General features: G+C 47.7%; 1 long non-coding RNA gene across 1 annotated transcript; it reads right to left on the reverse strand.

Annotated features, from left to right (window-relative positions):
• Nucleotides 1-13,842: 13,842 nt before the first annotated feature.
• LOC147091346 (uncharacterized) lies at nt 13,843-16,881 on the reverse strand. The gene is made up of 2 exons (XR_015075194.1): nt 16,798-16,881; nt 13,843-15,654 (listed from the first exon to the last, which is right to left on the reverse strand). It is a non-coding gene; the product is annotated as an uncharacterized LOC147091346 (long non-coding RNA).
• Between the last annotated feature and the right edge of the window lie 5,822 nt (nt 16,882-22,703).

Below are 22,703 nucleotides of genomic sequence, written 5' to 3' on the forward strand. Positions count from 1 at the left end.
CTGTAGCACTGATATATCCCACACCCCTCACTGTAACACTGATATACCCCACACCTCTCACTGTAACACTGATATACCCCACACCCCTCACTGTAACACTGATACACCCATCACCCCTCACTGTAACACAGATATACCCCACACCCCTCACGGAAACACACTGATATACCCCAGACCCCTCACTGAAACACTGATGTACCCCACACCCCTCACTGTAAAACTGATGTACTCCACACACCTCACTGTAACACTGATATACCCCTCACTGTAACACAGATATACCCCAAACCCTTCACTGTAAGACTGATCTACTCCACACCCCTCACTGAAACACACTGATATGCCCCACACCCCTTACTGTGACACTGATATACCTCACACCCCTCACTGTAACATTGATATACCCCACACACCTCACTGAAACATTGATATACCCCACACCCCTCACTGTAACACACTGATATGCCCCACACCCCTCACTGTAACACTGATATAGCCCACACCCCTCACTGTAACACACTGATATACCCCACACCCCTCACTGTAACACTGATATACCCCACACCCCTCACTGTAACACTGATATACCTCTCACTGTAACACACTGATATAGCCCACACCCCTCACTGTAACACACTGATATACCCCACACCCCTCACTGTAACACACTGATATACCCCACACCCTCACTGTAACAAACTGATATACCCCACACCCATCACTGTAGCACTGATATACCCCACACACCTCACTGTAACACACTGATATACCCCACACCCCTCACTGTAACACACTGATATACCCCACACCCCTCACTGAAACACAGTGATATACCCCACATCCCTCACAGAAACACACTGATATACCCCACACCCCTCACTGAAACAATGATATACCCCAAACCCTTCACTGTAACACTGATATACCCCACACCCCTCACAGTAACACACTGATAAACCCAACACCCCTCACTGTAACACACTGATATTCCCCACACCCCCCACTGTAACACTGATATACCCCACACACCTCACTGTAGCACTGACATACCCCACACCCCTCACTGAAAAACACAGATATACCCCACACCCCTCACTGTAACACACTGATATACCCCACACCCCTCACTGTAACACGGATATACCCCACACCCCTCACTGTAGCGCTGATATACACAACACCCCTCACTGTAACACTGATATACCCCACACCCCTCACTGTATCCCTGATATAACACACACCTCTCACTGAAACACTGATATACCACACACACCTCACTGTAACACTGATAGAACCCACACACCTCACTGTAACACTGATATAACCCACACCCCTCACTGTAACACTAATATACCCCACACCCCTCACTGTAACACTGATATACATAGATACATAGAGATAGGAACAGGAGTAGGCCATTCGGCCCTTCGAGCCTGCTCCGCCATTCAATGAGATCATGGCTGATCTTCGTCTGAGATCATAGCTGATCTTACCAGTTCAGTACCCCGTCCCCGCCTTTTCTCCGTAACCCTTAATCCCCTTAGCCTTCAGAAATATATCCAATTCTCTCTTGAAAATATTTATTGAATTAGCCTTCACAGCCCTCTGTGGCAGGGAATTCCACAGGCTCACCACTCTTTGAGTGAAGAAATTCTTCCTCATCTCTGTTTTAAATGATTTGCCCGCTATTTTTAGACTGTGGCCCCTGGTTCTGTGCTCCCCGGCCATTGGAAACATTCTCTCTGAATTCAACCTGTCCAGGCCTGCCATAATTTTATATGTTTCGATGAGATCCCCTCTCAATCTTCTAAACTCCAGTGAGTACAAGCCCAAACTATTTAATCTCTCTTCGTAGGTCATTCCCGCCTTTCCAGGTATCAGCCTGGTGAATCGCCGTTGCACTCTTTCCATGGCAAGAACATCCTTCCGCAGATGGGGCGACCAAAACTGTACACAATACTCCAGATGCGGTCTCACCAGCACCTTGTACAGCTGTAGTAAGGTATCCCTATTCCTATACTCGAACCCCCTTGATATGAAGGCCAACATACCATTTGCCTTCTTAATCGCCTGTTGCACCTGCATGCTCTCCTTCAGTGACTGGTGCACAAGAACACCCAGGTCCCTCTGCACTTCCCCATCTCCCAATCTATTGCCATTTAGATAATAATCTACCCTCCTGTTTTTACCCCCAAAGTGGATAACCTCGCATTTATCCACATTATAGTGCATCTGCCACGTATCCGCCCATTCCCCCAACCTGTCCAAATCACACTGTAGCCTCCTGACATCCTCATCAGAGCCCACCCCTCCTCCTAGTTTAGTGTCGTCAGCGAATTTGGAAATATTGCATCCAATTCCCTGATCCAGATCATTTATATATATTGTGAACAGCTGGGGTCCCAGGACAGATCCTTGCGGCACCCCGCTGGTCACTGCCAGCCACTCCGAAAACGAGCCGTTTATTCCAACTCTCTGTTTTCTATCCGCCAGCCAGTTCTCTATCCACGTTAATACTTTGCCCCCAATCCCATGAGCCTTAATTTTGCATGATAATCTTTTGTGTGGAACCTTATCGAAGGCTTTCTGGAAGTCAAGGTACACCACATCCACTGGCTCTCCCCCATCTATTCTACCAGTTACCTCCTCAAAAAATTCCAGCAGATTAGTCAAACACGATTTACCCTTTGTAAATCCATGTTGACTCTGTCCGATCCTTTCCCCATTTGTCAAGTGCTCCGCTATTTTATCCTTAATAATGGACTCTAGCATTTTGCCCACAACCGATGTAAGGCTTACTGGTCTATAATTCCCTGCTTTCTCTCTACCCCACTTTTTAAATATTGGGGTAACATTAGCTACCCTCCAATCCACGGGTACTGTTCCCGAGTCAATGGAGTTCCGGAAGATGATCCTTAGAGCATCTGCTATCTCCAGGGCCACCTCCTTAAGTACCCTGGGATGTAGTTTATCAGGCCCTGGGGATTTGTCGGCCTTCAGTCCCCTCAACTTACCCAACACCATATCCCTAGACCTGGATATACTCCACACCTCACTGTAACACTGATATAACACACACCCCTCACTGTAACACACTGATATACCCCACACATCTCACTGTAGCACACTGATGTACCCCACACACATCACTGTAACACTGATATACCCCACACACCTCACTGTAACACACTGATATATCCCACACCCCTCACTGTAATACACTGATAAACCCCACACACCTCACTGTAACACACTGATATACCCCACACCCATCACTGTAGCACTGATATACCCCACACCCCTCACTGTAACACACTGATATACCCCACACCCCTCACTGTAACACACTGATATACCCCACACCCCTCACTGAAAGATTGATATACCACACACCCCTGATTCTAACCCTCTGATATACCTCACACTCCTCACTGTAACTCTGATATACCCCAGACCCCTCACTGTAACACACTGATATACCCCACACCCCTCACTGTAACACTGATATACCCCACACCCCTCACTGTAACACACATATATACCCCACACCCCTCACTGTAACACTGATATACCTCACACCCTCACTGTAACACTGATATACCTCACATCCCTCACTGTAACACTGAAGTACCCCACACCCCTCACTGTAACACTGATATACCACACACCCCTCACTGTAACACACTGATATACCCCACAACCCTCACTGAAACACACTGATATACCCCACACCCCTCACTGTAACACACTGATATACCCCACATCCCTCACTGAAACACACTGATATACCCCACACCCCTCAGTGTAGCACTGATATACCCCACATCCCTCATTGAAACACTGATATTCCTCACAACCCTCACTGTCGCACTGATATACCACACACCCCTCACTGAAACACACTGATATACCCCACACCCCTCACTTCAGCACTGATATACCCCACACCCCTCACTGTAACACTGATATACCCCACACCCCTCACTGTAGCACTGATATACCCCACACACCTCACTGTAGCACTGACATACCCCACACCCCTCACTGAAACACACAGATATACCCCACACCCTTCACTGTAATACACTGATATACCCCACACCCATCACTGTAACACGGATATACCCCACACACCTCACTGTAGCGCTGATATACACAACACCCCTCACTGTAACACTGATATACCCCACACCCCTCACTGTATCACTGATATAACACACACCCCTCACTGAAACACTGATATACCACACACACCTCACTGTAACACTGATATAACCCACACACCTCACTGTAACACTGATATAACCCACACCCCTCACTAACACTGATATACCCCACACCCCTCACTGTAACACTGATATACTCCACACCTCACTGTAACACTGATATAACACACACCCCTCACTGTAACACACTGATATACCCCACACATCTCACTGTAGCACACCGATATACCCCACACACATCACTGTAACACTGATATACCCCACACACCTCACTGTAACACACTGATATATCCCACACCCCTCACTGTAACACACTGATATACCCCACACCCCTCACTGTAACACTGATATACCCCACACCCCTCACTGTAACACACTGATATACCCCACACCCCTCACTGTAACACTGATATACCCCACACCCTCACTGTAACACTGATATACCTCACATCCCTCACTGTAACACTGATATACCCCACACCCCTCACTGTAACTCTGATATACCACACACCCCTCACTGTAACACTGATATACCCCACACACCTCACTGTAACACACTGATATACCCCACACCCCTCACTGAAACACACTGATATACCCCACACCCCTCACGGTAACACACTGATATACCCCACGCCCCTCACTGAAACACACTGATATACCCCACACCCCTCAGTGTAGCACTAATATACCCCACATCCCTCATTGAAACACTGATATACCTCACAACCCTCACTGTAGCACTGATATAACACACACCCCTCACTGAAACACTGATATACCCCACAGCCCTCAATGTAACACTGATATACCCCACACCCCTCACTGTAACACACTGATATGCCCCACACCCCTCACTGTAACACTGATATACCCCACGCCCCTCACTGTAACACTGATATACCCCACACCCCTCACTGTAACACTGATATACCGCACACCCCTCACTGTAACACACTGATGTACCCCACACCCCACACTGTAACACTGATATACCCCACACCCCTCACTGTAACACTGATATACCCCACACCCCTCACTGTAACACTGATATACCCCACACCCCTCACTGAAACACACCGATATACCCCACACACCTCACTGTAGCACGGATATACCCCACACACCTCACTGTAACACTGATAAACACCACACCCCTCACCGAAACACACTGATATACCCCACACCCCTCACTTTAACACTGATATACGCCACACCCCTCACTGTAACACACTGATATACCCCACACTGAAACACACTGATATACCCCACACCCCTCACTGAAACACACTGATATACCCCACACCCCTCAATGTAACACATTGATATACCCCACACCCCTCACTGTAACACTGATATACCCCACACCCCTCACTGAAACACACTGATATACCCCACACCCCTCACTGTAGCACTGATATACACTACAAACCTCACTGTAGCACTGATATACCCCACACCCCTCACTGAAACACACTGATATACCCCACACCCCTCAATGTAACACATTGATATACCCCACACCCCTCACTGTAACACTGATATACCCCACACCCCTCACTGAAACACACTGATATACCCCACACCCCTCACTGTAGCACTGATATACACTACAAACCTCACTGTAGCACTGATATACCACACACCCCTCACTGAGACACTCTGATATACACCACAACCCTCACTGAGACACACTGATATACCCCACACCCCTCACTGTAGCACTGATATATCCCACACCCCTCACTAACACTGATATACACCACACCTCTCACTGTAACACTGATGTACCCCACAACCCTCACTTTAACACTGATATACCCCACACCCCTCACTGTAACACTGATACACCCATCACCCCTCACTGTAACACAGATATACCCCACACCCCTCACGGAAACACACTGATATACCCCAGACCCCTCACTGAAACACTGACATACCCCACACCCCTCACTGAAACACTGATGCACTCCACACACCTCACTGTAACACTGATATACCCCTCACTGTAACACAGATATACCCCAAACCCTTCACTGTAACACTGATCTACCCCACACCCCTCACTGAAACACACTGATATACCCCACACCCCTTACTGTGACACTGATATACCTCACACCCCTCACTGTAACACACTGGTATACACCACACCCCTTACTGACACATTGATATACTGCACACCCCTCACTCTAACCCTCTGATATACCCCACACCCCTCACTGTAACATTGATATTCCCCACACCCCTCACTGAAACATTGATATACCCCACACCCCTCACTCTAACCCTCTGATATACCTCACACTCCTCACTGTAACACACTGATATACCCCACACCCCTCACTGTAACACTGATATAGCCCACACCCCTCACTGTAACACACTGATATACCCCACACCCCTCACTGTAACACTGATATACCCCACACCCCTCACTGTAAGACTGATATGCCCAACACCCCTCACTGTAACACTGATATACACCACATTCCTCACTGTAACACACTGATATACCCCACACCCCTCACTGTAACACTGATATAGCCCACACCCCTCACTGTAACATACTGATATACCCCACACCCCTCACTGTAACACTGATAAACCCCACACAACTCACTGTAACACACTGATATACCCCACACCCCTCACTGTAGCACTGATATACCCCAGACACCTCACTGTAATACACTGATACACCCCACACCCCTCACTGTAACACTGATATACCCCACACCCCTCACTGTAACACTGATATACCTCTCACTGTAAAACACTGATATACCCCACACCCCTCACTGTAACACACTGATATACCCCACACCCTCACTGTAACAATCTGATATAACCCACACCCCTCACTGTAACACTGATATACCCCACACCCCTCACTGAAACACACTGATATACCCCACATCCCTCACAACACACTGATATACCCCACACCGCTCACTGAAACATTGACATACCCCACACCCCTCACTGAAACACAGATGTACTCCACACACCTCACTGTAACACTGATATACCCCTCACTGTAACACAGATATACCCCAAACCCTTCACTGTAACACTGATCTACTCCACACCCCTCACTGAAACACACTGATATGCCCCACACCCCTTACTGTGACACTGATATACCTCACACCCCTCACTGTAACATTGATATACCCCACACACCTCACTGAAACATTGATATACCCCACACCCCTCACTGTAACACACTGATATGCCCCACACCCCTCACTGTAACAGTGATATACCCCACACCCCTCACTGTAACACTGATATAGCCCACACCCCTCACTGTAACACACTGATATAAGCCACACCCCTCACTGTAACACACTGATACACCCCACACTGAAACACACTGATATACCCCACACCCCTCACTGAAACACTGATATACCCCACACCCGTCACTGTAGCACTGATATACCACACACCCCTCAATGAAACACAGTGATATACCCCACACCCCTCACTGTAACACTGATATACCCCACACCCCTCAATGAAACACACAGATATACCCCACACCCCTCACTTTAACACTGATATAAGCCACACCCCTCACTGTAACACACTGATACACCCCACACTGAAACACACTGATATACCCCACACCCCTCACTGAAACACTGATATACCCCACACCCGTCACTGTAGCACTGATATACCACACACCCCTCACTGAAACACTGATACACCCCACACCCCTCACTGTAACACACTGATATACCCCACACCCCTCACTGTAACACTGATATACCCCACACCCCTCAATGAAACACACTGATATACCCCACACCCCTCACTGTAGCACTGATATACACCACACACCTCACTGTAGCACTGATATACCCCACACCCCTCACTGTAACACTGATATACCTCTCACTGTAACACACTGATATAGCCCACACCCCTCACTGTAACACTGATATACCCCACACCCCTCACTGAAACACACTGATATACCCCACATCCCTCACTGAAACACACTGATATACCCCACACCCCTCACTGTAACAATGATATACCCCAAACCCTTCATTGTAACACTGATATACCCCACACCCTTCACTGTAACACTGATATAGCCCACACCCCTCACTGTAAGACTGATATGCCCCACACCCCTCACTGTAACACTGATATACACCACATTCCTCACTGTAACACACTGATATACCCCACACCCCTCACTGTAACACTGATATAGCCCACACCCCTCACTGTAACATACTGATATACCCCACACCCCTCACTGTAACACTGATATACCCCACACCCCTCACTGTAGCACTGATATACCCCAGACACCTCATTGTAATACACTGATACACCCCACACCCCTCACTGTAACACTGATATACCCCACACCCCTCACTGTAACACTGATATACCTCTCACTGTAACACACTGATATAGCCCATACCCCTCACTGTAAAACACTGATATACCCCACACACTCACTGTAACAATCTGATATAACCCACACCCCTCACTGTAACACTGATATACCCCACACCCCTCACTGAAACACACTGATATACCCCACATCCCTCACAACACACTGATATACCCCACACCGCTCACTGAAACAATGATATACCCCAAACCCTTCACTGTAACACTGATATTCCCCACACCCCTCACTGTAACACACTGAAATACCCTACACCCTTTACTGTAACACACTGAGATACCCCACACCCCTTACTGTAACACACTGACATACACCACACCCCTCACTGTAACACTGATGTACCCCACACCCCTCACAGTAACACACTGATAAACCCCACACCCCTCACTGTAACACACTGATATACCGCACACCCCTCACTTTAGCACTGATATACCCCACACCCCTCACTGTAACACTGATATACTCCACACCCCTCACTGTAGCACTGATATGCCCCACACACCTCACTGTAGCACTGACATACCCCACACCCCTCACTGTAACACGGATATACCCCACACACCTCTCTGTAGCGCTGATATACACAACACCCCTCACTGTAACACTGATATACCACACCCCTCACTGTAACACTGATATAACACACACCCATCACTGAAACACTGATATAACCCACACACCTCACTGTAACACTGATATAACCCACACCCCTCACTGTAACACTGATATACCCCACACCCCTCACTGTAACACTGATATACTCCACACCTCACTGTAACACTGATATAACACACACCCCTCACTGTAACACACTGATATACCCCACACATCTCACTGTAGCACACTGATATACCCCACACACATCACTGTAACACTGATATACCCCACACCTCACTGTAACACACTGATATATCCCACACCCCTCACTGTAATACACTGATAAACCCCACACACCTCACTGTAACACACTGATAAACCCCACACCCCTCACTGTAACACACTGATAAACCCCACACCCCTCACTGTAACACACTGATATACCCCACACCCATCACTGTAGCACTGATATACCCCACACACCTCACTGTAACACACTGATATACCCCACACCCCTCACTGTAACACACTGATATACCCCACACACCTCACTCGAAACATTGATATACCCCACACCCCTCACTCGAACCCTCTGATATACCTCACACTCCTCACTGTAACTCTGATATACCCCAGAGCCCTCACTGTAACACACTGATATACCCCACACCCCTCACTGTAACACTGATATACCCCACACCCCTCACTGTAACACACTGATATACCCCACACCCCTCACTGTAACACTGATATACCCCACACCCTCACTGTAACACTGATATACCTCACATCCCTCACTGTAACACTAATACACCCCACACCCCTCACTGTAACACTGATATACCACACACCCCTCACTGTAACACTGATATACCCCACACCCCTCACTGTAACACACTGATATACCCCACACCCCTCACTGTAACACTGATATACCCCACACCCCTCACTGTAATACTGATATACCCCACACCCCTCACTGTAACACTGATATACACAAAACTCCTCACTGTAACACACTGATATACCCCGCACCCCTCACTGTAGCGCACTGATATACCCCGCACCCCTCACTGTAACACTGATATACCCCACACCCCTCACTGTAACACTGATATACCCCACACCTCTCACTGTAACACTGATATACCCCAAACCCCTCACTGAAACACACTGATATACCCCACACACCTCACTGTAGCACTGATATACACCACACACCTCACTGAAACACTGATATACCCCACACCCCACTGAAACACACTGTTATACCCCACACCCCTCACTGTAACACTGATATACCCCACACCCCTCACTGTAACACTGATATAACCCACACCCCTCACTGTAACACTGATATACCCCACACCCCTCACTGTAACACTGATATACCCCACACCCCTCACTGTAACACTGATATAACCCACACCCCTCATTGTAACACTGATATACTCCACACCCCTCAATGTAACACTGATATACCCCACACCCCTCACTGTAACACTGATATAGCCCACACCCCTCACTGAAACACACTGATATAACCCACACCCCTCACTGTAGCACTGATATACACCACACCCCTCACTGTAGCACTGATATACCCCACACCCCTCACTGAAACACACTGATATACCCCACAACCCTCACTGTAACACACTGATATACCCCACACCCCTCACTGAAACACACTGATATACCCCACACCCCTCACTGTAGCACTGATATACCCCACACCCCTCACTGAAACACTGATATACCCCACACCCCTCACTATAACACTGATATACCCCAAGCCCCTCACTGTAACACTGATATACCCCACGCTCCTCACTGTAACACTGATATTCCCCACACCCCTCACTGTAACACTGATATACCACACAGAGTGACAAAATTAGTCTCCACTTGGAGAGGCAAGGTTTAATCGGGGATAGTCAGCATGGCTTTGTCAAGGGTAAATCATGTCTGACAAATCTGATTGAATTTTTCGAGGGGGTGACTAGGGAGGTGGATGAGGGAAATGCTGCGGATGTGGTTTACATGGACTTCAGTAAAGCTTTTGACAAAGTCCCGCATAGGAGACTGGTCAAGAAGGTAAGAGCCCATGGGATCCAGGGTGCCTTGGCGCGTTGGATCCTAAACTGGCTGAGTGGCAGGAGGCAGAGGGTGATGGTCGAAGGTTGCTTTTGTGACAGGAAGCCTGTGTCCAGTGGGGTACCTCAGGGATCGGTGCTGGGTCCCTTGTTGTTTGTGATCTACATAAATGATTTGGATGAGAATGTAAAAGGGATGATCAGTAAGTTTGCAGATGACACGAAAATTGGTGGGGTGGTAAATTGCAAGGAGGAAAGCCTCAGGCTGCAGGACGATATAGACGTGTTGGTCAGTTGGGCGCAAAAGTGGCAAATGGAATTTAACCCTGAAAAGTGCGAGGTGATGCATTTTGGACGGACAAATAAGGCAAGGGAATACACAATGAGTGGTAGGACCCTAGGAAGTACAGAGGGTCAGAGGGACCTTGGTGTACATGTACATAGATCTCTGAAGGCAGCGGAACAGGTCGATAAGGTGGTTAAAAAGGCATATGGGATACTTGCCTTCATTAGCCGAGGCATAGAATATAAGAGCAGGGAGGTTATGATGGAGCTGTACAAAACGCTGGTGAGGCCACAGCTGGAGTACTGTGTGCATTTCTGGTCGCCTCACTATAGGAAGGATGTGATTGCTTTGGAGAGGGTGCAGAGAAGATTCACCAGGATGTTACCTGGGATGGAGTGCCTCAGCTATGAAGACTAAACAGGCTGGGGTTGTTTTCCTTGGAACAAAGAAGGCTGAGGGGGGACCTGATTGAAGTGTACAAAATGATGAGGGGCATAGATAGGGTAGACAAAGAGGAACTTTTCCCCTTAGTAGGGGAGTCAATAACAAGGGGACATAGATTCAGGGTAAGGGGCAGGAGATTTAGAGGGGATTTGAGGAGGAACTTTTTCACCCAGAGGGTGGTTGGAATGTGGAACTCAATGCCTAAAAGGGTGGTAGAGGCAGGAACCCTCACAACATTCAAGAAGCATTTGGATGAGCACTTGAAATGCCATTGCTTACAGGGCTATGGACCAAATGCTGGAAAATGGGATTAGACTGGACAGGGATGGATGGGCGGCACAGACACGATGGGCCGAAGGGCCTCTTTCTGTGCTGTAAAACTCTATGACTCTATAACTCTATGACCCCTCACTGTAACACACTGATATACCCAACACCCCTCACTGTAACACTGTTATACACCACACCCCTCACTGTAACTCACTGATGTACCCCACACCCCTCACTGTAACACTGATATACCCCACACCCCTCACTGTAACACTGATATACACCACACACCTCACCGAAACACACCGATATACCCCACACACCTCACTGTAGCACTGATATACCACACACACCTCACTGTAACACTGATATACCCCACGCCCCTCACTGTAACACAGATATACACCACACCCCTCAATGTAACAGAATGATATACCACACACCCCTCACTGTAGCACTGATATACCCCACACCCCTCACTGAGACACACTGATATACCCCACACCCCTCACTGTAGCACTGCTATACACCACACACCTCACTGTAACACAGATATACCCCACACCCCTCACTGATACACTGATATACCCCACACACCTCATTGTAACACTGATGTACCCCACACACCTCACTGTAACAACGATATGCGTCACACCCCTCACTGTAACACTGTTATACCCCACACCCCTCACTGTAACAGCTATAGCTCACACCCCTCACTGTAACACTGATATACAAAACACCTCTCACTGAAACACCCTGATATACCCCACACCCCTCACTGTAACACTGATATGCCCCACAACCCTCACTGAAACACACTGATATACCCCACACCCCACACTGAAACAGATATACCTCACACCCCTCACTGTAGCACTGATATACCCCAAACCCCTCAATGTAGCACTGATATACACCACACCCCTCACTGTAACTCAGATATACCCCACACCCCCTCACTGTAACACTGATATACACCACAACCCTTACTGTAACACTGATATACCCCACACACCTCACTGTAGCACTGATATACCCCACAAACTTCACTGAAACACACTGATGTACCACACACCCCACACTGAAACACAGATATAACTCACACCCCTCACTGTAGCACTGATATACCGCACACACCTCACTGAAACACACTGATATACCCACACCCCTCACTGTAACACTGATATACCCCAAACCCCTCACTGTAACACTGATATACACCACACCCCTCACTGTAACACTGATATACAACACAACACTCACTGTAACACTGATATACACCACACACCTCACCGTAGCACTGATATACCCCACACCCCTCACTGTAACATTGATATACCCCACACCTCTCACTGTAACGCTGAAATATGCCACAACCCTCACTGTAGCACTGATATACCCCACACCCCTCACTAACACTGATATTGTAGGAATGTCTAGTTCCTATCAAGAGACTGAGGTCGACTCAGGCGATCAAAGAAATGATGTTTAATGTAAAACTAACTGAGTTTAACAAACAAAATGCAAGAGAACTACGAATACAGGTCGAGTCAGTCCGGAGGCTCCACAAGGACTGCTTGGGCGGTCCCGTGGCTGGCGTCATGACGTCATCACGTTTTTCCCGCCGGTGGGGTATCACCTGATGAATGGCGTGACGTCATTGCCTTTGTCTGCGCTCTTAAAGGGACCGCGCTCTTTACATGCAAACAATATATACAAAGATACAGACTCAGGCTGCATCTAACGTATTGTTAAAGGGAATTATATACAGTTGATCGGAGTCCCTTTGTGGCTCCGCCACAATATAACCACAACCCTCCCTGTAAAACTGATATACCCCACAACCCTCACTGTAACATTGATACACCCCACACCCCTCACTAACATTGATATACCCCACAGCCCTCACAGTAACACTATGATTCAGTGGGGCGGTGAGCTGCTGGTTTAGTGGGGAGGTGAGCTGTTATCATTCTCTGTGCTTGCCCATTAATCTCTATTAGTTTGTTCTTTACACTCCCACACAGGAGTGTTCATTACCTGCTTCTGTAACCTTCAAACCCTCACAGCTTCCAATGTCCTTTACAAAATGGACTGATTCTCTGGCCACACTCACCAGCAGTCCTCCAGACACCCTGCTGGTTTTAAATTCAATCTTCACTCTCACCCCTGCTTGGCAGCAGATGTGTCTCTATCTGGTGTGTGTTTTAACCTAACTTAACCCCGAGCTATTGTAGCTTAATGTTGATATAATTCTATATGTCAACCAGTGTATTCTATTTAAAAATCTATACATACCAATTCTTACAGGAACTTTTAAAAGGTCTGCTTTCAGAGTGAATTCGCTGGTGTTTCAGCAGACTGGATGACCTTGTGAATCCCTTCGCACACACGGAGCAGGTGAACGGATTCTCTCCAGTGTGTACATGCTGGTGTTCAATGAGGTATGATGACTGAATCTCTTCCCTCAGTGAAAGCAACTGAACGTCTCTTGTCATTGTGAACTCGCTGGTGTTTCAGCAGGATGGATGACCGACTGAATCTCTGCCCACATACGGAGCGGGTGAACAGTCTCTCCCCAGTGTGACTGCATCAATGAATTTGCATCTCAGACGGATAATTGAATCCCTTCTCACAGTCTCCACATTCCCATGGTTTCTCCATGGTCCTTCTGTCTCTCCAGGTTGGACGATCAGTTGAAGACTCGTCCACACACAGAACACGTGCATGGTTTCTCCCCGCTGTGAATGGTGTGAAGTTTTTTAAGGCTGTGTAACTTGTAGTGTATGTAACCGTTCCACCTTTAAGAGAACTATTTTAGTAACCGTTCCACCTTTAAGAGAACTATTTTAAGAGTTGCACTACTTTATCTTGGCTGCTGTATATTGTAATACCGGCGGTGACCACACCGGTATATAAGTGCTGTGTAATGATTTATTGGGCAGTACCGCCCTGACCTTCAACCAGTAAAGACCTGTTAAAGTTTACTCTTATGGTCTGTGTAGTAATTCTTAAGATAACACACAGACTTAACATAACTGTTTAAAGCTCTCTCCACAGTCAGTGCACTGGAACACTCTCGCTCAAGTGTGAATGCGTCTCGGTGCTTTCCCAGTCATAATAATGTTTAAAATCCTTTACCACACACAAGAACTGAGAAAGATTTCTCCTTCCGCATTCAAAGGCCGATGATATTCAGGTCCTGATGAATCGAGTGACTCTGTCAGATCTTGGCGTGATGTTTGGTTTGAGTTTCTTTTCTGCAAGTCCTCCCCTTCTAATACCCTGTAATGGGAGATTACAAAAGTCATCACTAAGTACAGGCCAGAAATTCAGAACAGACAATTCTAGTTTCTATGGAACAATCTTTCCTCTCGTGTTTCCCCCAAAAACTGTAAATTCCTGTCCCACACACTCTCCCTTTCCCTGTGCTGAAATCCTTACCCACTGCACCATGCTTTTGTCCCTCACCCCTTCCCTCCCTCTGCTCTGCTCGGCTCCAGTTCTACAGTCCCTGTGAGCGAGCAGTGTGATGGAATATTCTCCACTTGCCTTGATGAGTACAGCTCCAACAACACTCAAGAAGCTCGACACAATCCAGGACAAAGCAGCCCGCTTGATTGACACCCCATCCATCACCTTAAACATTCACTCCCTCCACCACCAGCGTACCGGGGCTGCAGTGTGTACCATCTGCAAGATGCACTGCAGCAACTCACCAAGGCTTCTTTGGCAGCACCTCCCAAACCCGCGACCTCATCCACCTAGAAGGACAAGGGCAGTAGGCGCATGGGAAGACCACCACCTCCAAGTTCACCTCCAAGTCACACACCATCCTGACTTGGAAGTATACCTCCTTTCTTTCATCGTCGCTGGGTCAAAATCCTGGAAATCCTTACCCAGCAGCAATGTGGGAGTACCATCACCACACGGACTGCAACTGTTCAAGAAGGCAGCTCACCACCACCTTCTCAAGCGCAGTTAGGGATGGGCAATAAATGTCGGCCCTGCCAGCGACCCTCACATCCCATAAACGAATATAAGCAAGTGCCTTTGCTGCAGCTGCTCTGGGGAAGGGCCGCGCTAGTGCCCCGACACCGCCCTGTCCATGATGGCGGCGCGGGGACAAGACCTGCATTCCATCACCAAGATGGCGGCTGCTTGCTGGGGTCAACCAGGCCTGTCGCCGGGGAGTAGGCCTTCAGCAACATGGCGGACAGACGCCTCGTACACCCGGGCCTGGCGCCACGGCACAAACACGAGGTCCCGCGGCACTTATTCGGGGCCTGAGGCCTACGCCGGGTGCTTGTGAAGCTTCCCAGACACTGCGGCGCCAATGCCTCCCCGGCCTCTACATTCTCCACCCTCCTATTGAGTCGTTTGTTCGGCCATTACTACAGCAGGAAATGCTCTGACGGAGGTCTGGACCTGATACTTTGGCTCGGTTTCTCTCCCTACAATGTTCCTGCTGTCCGCCATTGCTCCGTCTGCACCACTTGCACTGCGCATGCTAGGAACACTCCCGGTCCTGTGCACTGGGCTCCTGTAGTCATTGATTGGGCACTTCCTGCCACGCAGAGGATTGTGGGGAAACACATCGCCATTGAATGCCACAAAACAGAGAGCAGCTGCTCAGACTGGCAAAAGGTGGAAAGTGGTGTTCCACTATGCTGTTCACAATTTACAAAAACGATTTGGACTCGGGAATTTGAAGTACAATTTCAACATTTGTCAATGATACCAAATTGGGAGGTATAGTTACTATTGATGAAGACTGACAAAATGCAAGAAGACATTAATAAACTTGCAGACTTGCAGAATGGAAGTGTAATTGGCGAATGATTATCAATAAAGTTGAGTGTGAGGTGGCGCCTTTTGGTAGGAAGAATAAGGAGGACAGATACTGCTTGGAAAATAAGAGTATAAATGGGGTAGAGGAGCAATGGGATCTCGGGGAACAGATACGCAAATCATTAAAAGTAGCAATGGAGGTTAATAGGGCCATAAAAAAACAAACAAAGCACTGGGGTTCATTTCCAGAGGGATAGAATTAGAAAGCAGGAAAGTTATGTTAAACTTGTACTGACCCTGGGTTACATCATACTTGGAGTACTGTGAAAAGCTCTGGTCTCCATATTGTTATGAGGGGCCGTATCGCCGACTCCTGCTCTTATTTCTTATGTTCTTAATATAGAGGCATTGGAGAAGGAGATTTGCAAGGATGATCCTAGAACCGAGAGGATATACTTATCAGGAAAGGCTGAACAGGCTGGGCCTCTTTTCCCTTGAAGAAAGAGAAAGCTGATGGATGACTGGATAGATGTCTTTAAGATTATGAAAAGGTTATAAAGGGTGGTCGTAGAGAAAATGTTTCCACTTGTGGGAGTCCAAAACTGGAGATCATTATTATAAGATAGTCACGAATAAATCCAATAGAGAATTCAGCAGAAATTCTTCACCCAAAGAGAGGTGAGAATGTGGAACTCTCTACTACAGGGAGTAGTTGAGGCAGATAGTACACATGCATTTAAAATAAGCTAGATAAACACACGAGGAGGAATGAGTATAAGATTATGCTAATAGAATTAAATGAAGAGGGGTGAGAGGAGGGTTGTGTGGGGGATAAACACCGGCACAAACCAATAGGGCCGAACAGGTTAGATATAGAGTAAATCTCCCACAACACTGCCCCATCAAACTCTCCCAGGGCAGGTACAACACGAGTTAGACACAGTAAAGCTCCCTCAGCACTGTCCCATCAAACACGCCCAGGGCAGGTACAGCACGGGTTAGATATAGAGTAAAGCCCAATCGACACTGTCCCATCAAACACTCCCAGGGCAGGTACAGCACGGGTTAGATATGGAGTAAAGCCCAATCTACACTGTCCCATCAAGCACTCCCAGGGCAGGTGCAGCACGAGTTAGATACAGAGTAAAGCCCACTCTACACTGTCCCATCAAACACTCCCAGGGCAGGTACAGCACGGGTTAGATAAAGCATAAAGCCCCATCTAGACAGCCCCATCAAACACTGCCTGGGCAGGTACAGCACGTGTTAGCAACAGAGTAAAGCGCACTCGATATTGTCTATCAAACGCTCCCAGCATGCTGACACATGGGTTAGATACAGAGTAAAGCTCCCTCTACACTGTCCCAGCAAACACTCCCAGGTCAGGTACAGCATGGGTTAGATACAGAGTAAAGCTCCCTCTACACTGCCCCATCAAACTCTCCCAGCGAAGGTTCAGACCATGTTTGATACAGAGTAAAGCTCCCTCAACACTGTCACATCAAACCCTCCCAGGGCAGGTACAGTGCGGGTTAGATAAAGCGCAAAGCCCCATCTACAGAGTCCCATGAAACACTCCCAGGGCCGGTTCAGACCATGTTTAAAACATAGAAAAGTAGGAGCAGGAGTAGGCCATTCAGCCCTTCGAGCCTGCTCCGCCATTCAACATGATCATGGCTGAGCTTCTATCTCAGTTTCAAATTCCCGCTCTCTCCTCATACCCCTTGATGCCTTTTGTATCTAGAAATCCATCCTTCTTAAATATATTCAGTGACTTGCCATCCACAGCCTCTGTGGTAGAGAATTCCACAGGTTCACCACCCTGTGAGTGCAGATATTTCTCCTCATCTCAGTCCTAAGTGTCCTACCCCGTATCCTGAGTCTGTGACCCCACGATCTCGACCCCCCAGCCAGGGGAAACATGCTCCCTGCATCCAGTCTGTCTAGCCCTGTCAGAATTTTATACGTTCCAATGAGATCCTCTCTCCTTCTTCTAAACTCTAGTGAATACGGGGCTAGTCGAACCAAACTCTCTATACGACAGTCCTGCCATCCCAGGAATCAGTCTGGTAAATCTTCGCTGCACTCCCTCTTTGGCAAGTATAACCTTCCTTAGGTAAGGGGACCAAAACTGCACATAGTATACACCAAGTGTGGTCTCATCAAGGCCCTGTATAACTGTAGTAAGACATCCTTGCTCCTGTATTCAAATCCACTTGCAATGAAGGCCAACATACCGTTGACACAGAGTAAAGCTCCCTCTACACTGTCCCAGCAAACGAGTCCAGGACAGGCACAACACGGGTTAGATGCAGGATAAAGCTCCATTAACGACTGTCGAATCAAACACTCTCAGGGCAGGTACAGCACTGGTTAGATACAGAGTAAAGCTCTCTCTACACTGTCCCATCTAAGCTGTGCTGTACCTGCCCTGGGAGTGTTTGATGGGACAGTGTACATAGATACATAGATACATAGAAGATAGGAGCAGGAGTAGGCCATTCGGCCCTTCGTGCCTGCTCCGCCATTTAATGAGATCATGGCTGATCCTTTAATTCAGTATCCCGTCCCCGCCTTCTCTCCGTAACCCTTAACCCCTTTTGCCCGTAGAAATATATCTAATTCCCTCTTAAATATATTTAATGAGCTGGCGTACACTGCCCTCTGTGGCAATGAGTTCCACAGGTTCACCACTCTCTGAGTGAAGAAATTCCCCCTCATCTCTGTCCTAAATGGTTTAGCCCTTATCCTTAAATTATGTCCTCTAGTTCTGTTCTCACCCGCCAAGGGAAACATTCCTTCTGCATCCAGTCTGTCTAGACCTGTCAGAATTTTATACACTTCTATGAGGTCCCCTCTCAATCTTCTAAACTCCAGTGTGTACATCCCTAAACTACATAGTCTCTCCTCATAGGTCATTCCCGCCATTCCTGGTATCAGCCTGGTGAATCGCCGCTGCACCCCCTCCATGGCAAGAACATCCTTCCTCAGATGAGGCGACCAAAACTGTACACAGTACTCGAGGTGTGGTCTCACCAGTGCCCTGTACAGCTGCAGCAAGGTATCCCTGTTCCTGTATTCTAACCCTTTTGCTATGAAGGCCAGCATACCGTTTGCCTTCTTGACCGCCTGTTGCACCTGCATGCTCGCCTTCAGTGACTGGTGTACAAGAACACCCAGGTCTCTCTGTACTTCCCCCTCTCCCAATCTATTGCCATTTAAATAATAATTTGCCCTCCCGTTCCTGCACCCAAGGTGGATAACTTCGCACTTGTCCACATTATAGTGCATCTGCCATTTATCCGCCCAATCGCCCAGTCTGTCCAAATCGCTCTGGAGCTTCCTGGTCTCTTCCTCTGAGCCCACCCCACCTCCTAGTTTAGTGTCGTCTGCAAATTTGGAAATGCTGCATCCGACTCCCTGATCCAGGTCATTAATGTAAATTGTGAACAGCTGGGGGCCCAGGACAGATCCCTGTGGTACCCCACTTGTTACTGCCTGCCATTCAGAAAATGAGCCGTTTATTCCAACTCTCTGTTTTCTATCTGACAGCCAGTTCCCTATCCACGCCAAAACTTTCCCCTTTATCCCATGAGCCTCAATTTTCCATGCTAATCTTTTATGTGGGACCTTATCGAAGGCCTTTTGGAAGTCCAGGTACACCACATCTACTGGCTCTCCCCCATCTATTCTACCAGTTACTCCCTCAAAAAATTCCAATAGATTAGTCAAGCACGATTTACCCTTTGTAAATCCATGTTGACTCTGTCCTATCCTGTCCCCATTTGCTAAGTGCTCCGCTATTTCATCCTTAATGATGGACTCCAGCATTTTGCCCAGGGAGCTTTATTCTATATCTAAACCATGCTGTACGCAGAAGGTAGATATTTGGGATAAATAGGTAATTTTCCCGTGGATGCCACAGGGATCGGTGCTTGGGCCTCAACTATTGACAATCTAAATTAAGGACTTGGATGAAGGGACCCAGTGCAATGTAGCCAAGTTTGCGGATGATACAAAGATGGGTGGGAAAACAAGTTGTGCAGAGGACTCAAAGGACCTGCAACGGGATATAGGAAGGCTAAGTGAGTGGGCAAACATTTGGCAGATGGAGTCTAATGTGGGGAAGTGCGAGGTTATAAACTTTGCAGGAAAAATAAAAAAGCAAATTATTATTTAAATGGAGAGAGATTACAAAATGCTACAGTTCAGAGGGACCTGGGGGTCCTTGTGCAAGAAATACAAAAAGTTAAGCATGCCGGTACAGCAAGTAATCAAAAAGGCAAAAGGAATGTTGGCCTTTATTTCAAAGGGGTTGGAGTATAAAAGCATAAAATCTGTGGAATTCTCTGCCCCAAATAGTTGTGTAGGCTGGGTCATTAAATACATTTAAGGTGGAGATAGACAAATTTTTGAAAGATAAGGGAGTGAAGGGTTATGGGGAGCGGGTGGGGAATTGGCTTTGAGCTCATGATCAGCCATGATCTTACTGAATGGCGGAGAAGGCTCGAGGGGCCAAGTGGCCTATTCCTGCTCCTATTTATGTTCTTATGAGCCCGGGGAGTGTTTGATGGGACAGTGTAGAGGGAGCATTACTCTGTATATAACCCGTGCTGTACCTGCCCTGGGAGTGTTTGATGGGTCAGTGTAGAGGGAGCTTTACTCTGTATCTAACCCGTGCTGTACCTGCCCTGGGAGTGATTGCTGGGGCAGTGTAGAGGGAGCTTTATTCTATATCTAACCTGTGCTGTACCTGCCCTGGGAGTGATTGCTGGGACAGTGCAGAGGGAGCATTACTCTGTATCTAACCCGTGCTGTACTTGCCCTAGGACTGTTTGGTGGGACAGTGTAGAGGGAGCTTTACTCTCTATCTAACCCGTGCTGTACCTGCCCTGGGAGTGTTTAATGGGAAAATGTACAGGGAGCTTTACTCTGTATCTAACCCGTGGTGTAGCTGCACTGGGAGCGTTTGATGGGACAGTGTAGAGGGAGCTTTACTCTGGATCGAACCCGTGCTGTAACTTCCCTGGGAGTGTTTCATGGGAAAATGTAAAGGGAGCTTTACTCTGTATCTCACCCGTGCTGTAGCTGCACTGGGAGTGTTTGATGGGACAGTGTAGAGGGAGCTTTACTCTGTATCTAACCTGTGCTGTAACATCCCTGGGAGTGTTTCATGGGGCAGTGTAGGGGGAGCTTTACTCTGTTTCTAACGCATGCTGACCCTGCCCTGGGAGTGTTTGATGGGACAGCGTTATTCTGTATCTAACCCGTGCTGTGCCTGCCCTGTCCGTCTTTGATGGGGCAGTGTAGAGGGAGCATTACTCTGTATGTTTGTGACTGGAAGGCTGTTTCCAGTGGGGTTCCGCAGGGCTCAGTACTAGGTCCCTTGTTTTTTATGGTATATATCAATGATCTAGACTTGAATATAGGGGGTATTATTATTAAGTTTGCAGATGATGCTAAAATCGGCTGTGTGGTTGATACTGAAGAAGGAAGCTGTAGACTGCAGGAAGATATCAATAAGTTGGTCAGGTGGACAGAAC

The sequence above is a fragment of the Somniosus microcephalus genome, unplaced genomic scaffold (assembly GCF_052327205.1).
Source record: "Somniosus microcephalus isolate GS21.2 unplaced genomic scaffold, FLI_Smic_1.0 unresolved_chr3, whole genome shotgun sequence".
In the NCBI taxonomy this organism is placed as follows: Eukaryota; Metazoa; Chordata; class Chondrichthyes; order Squaliformes; family Somniosidae; genus Somniosus; species Somniosus microcephalus.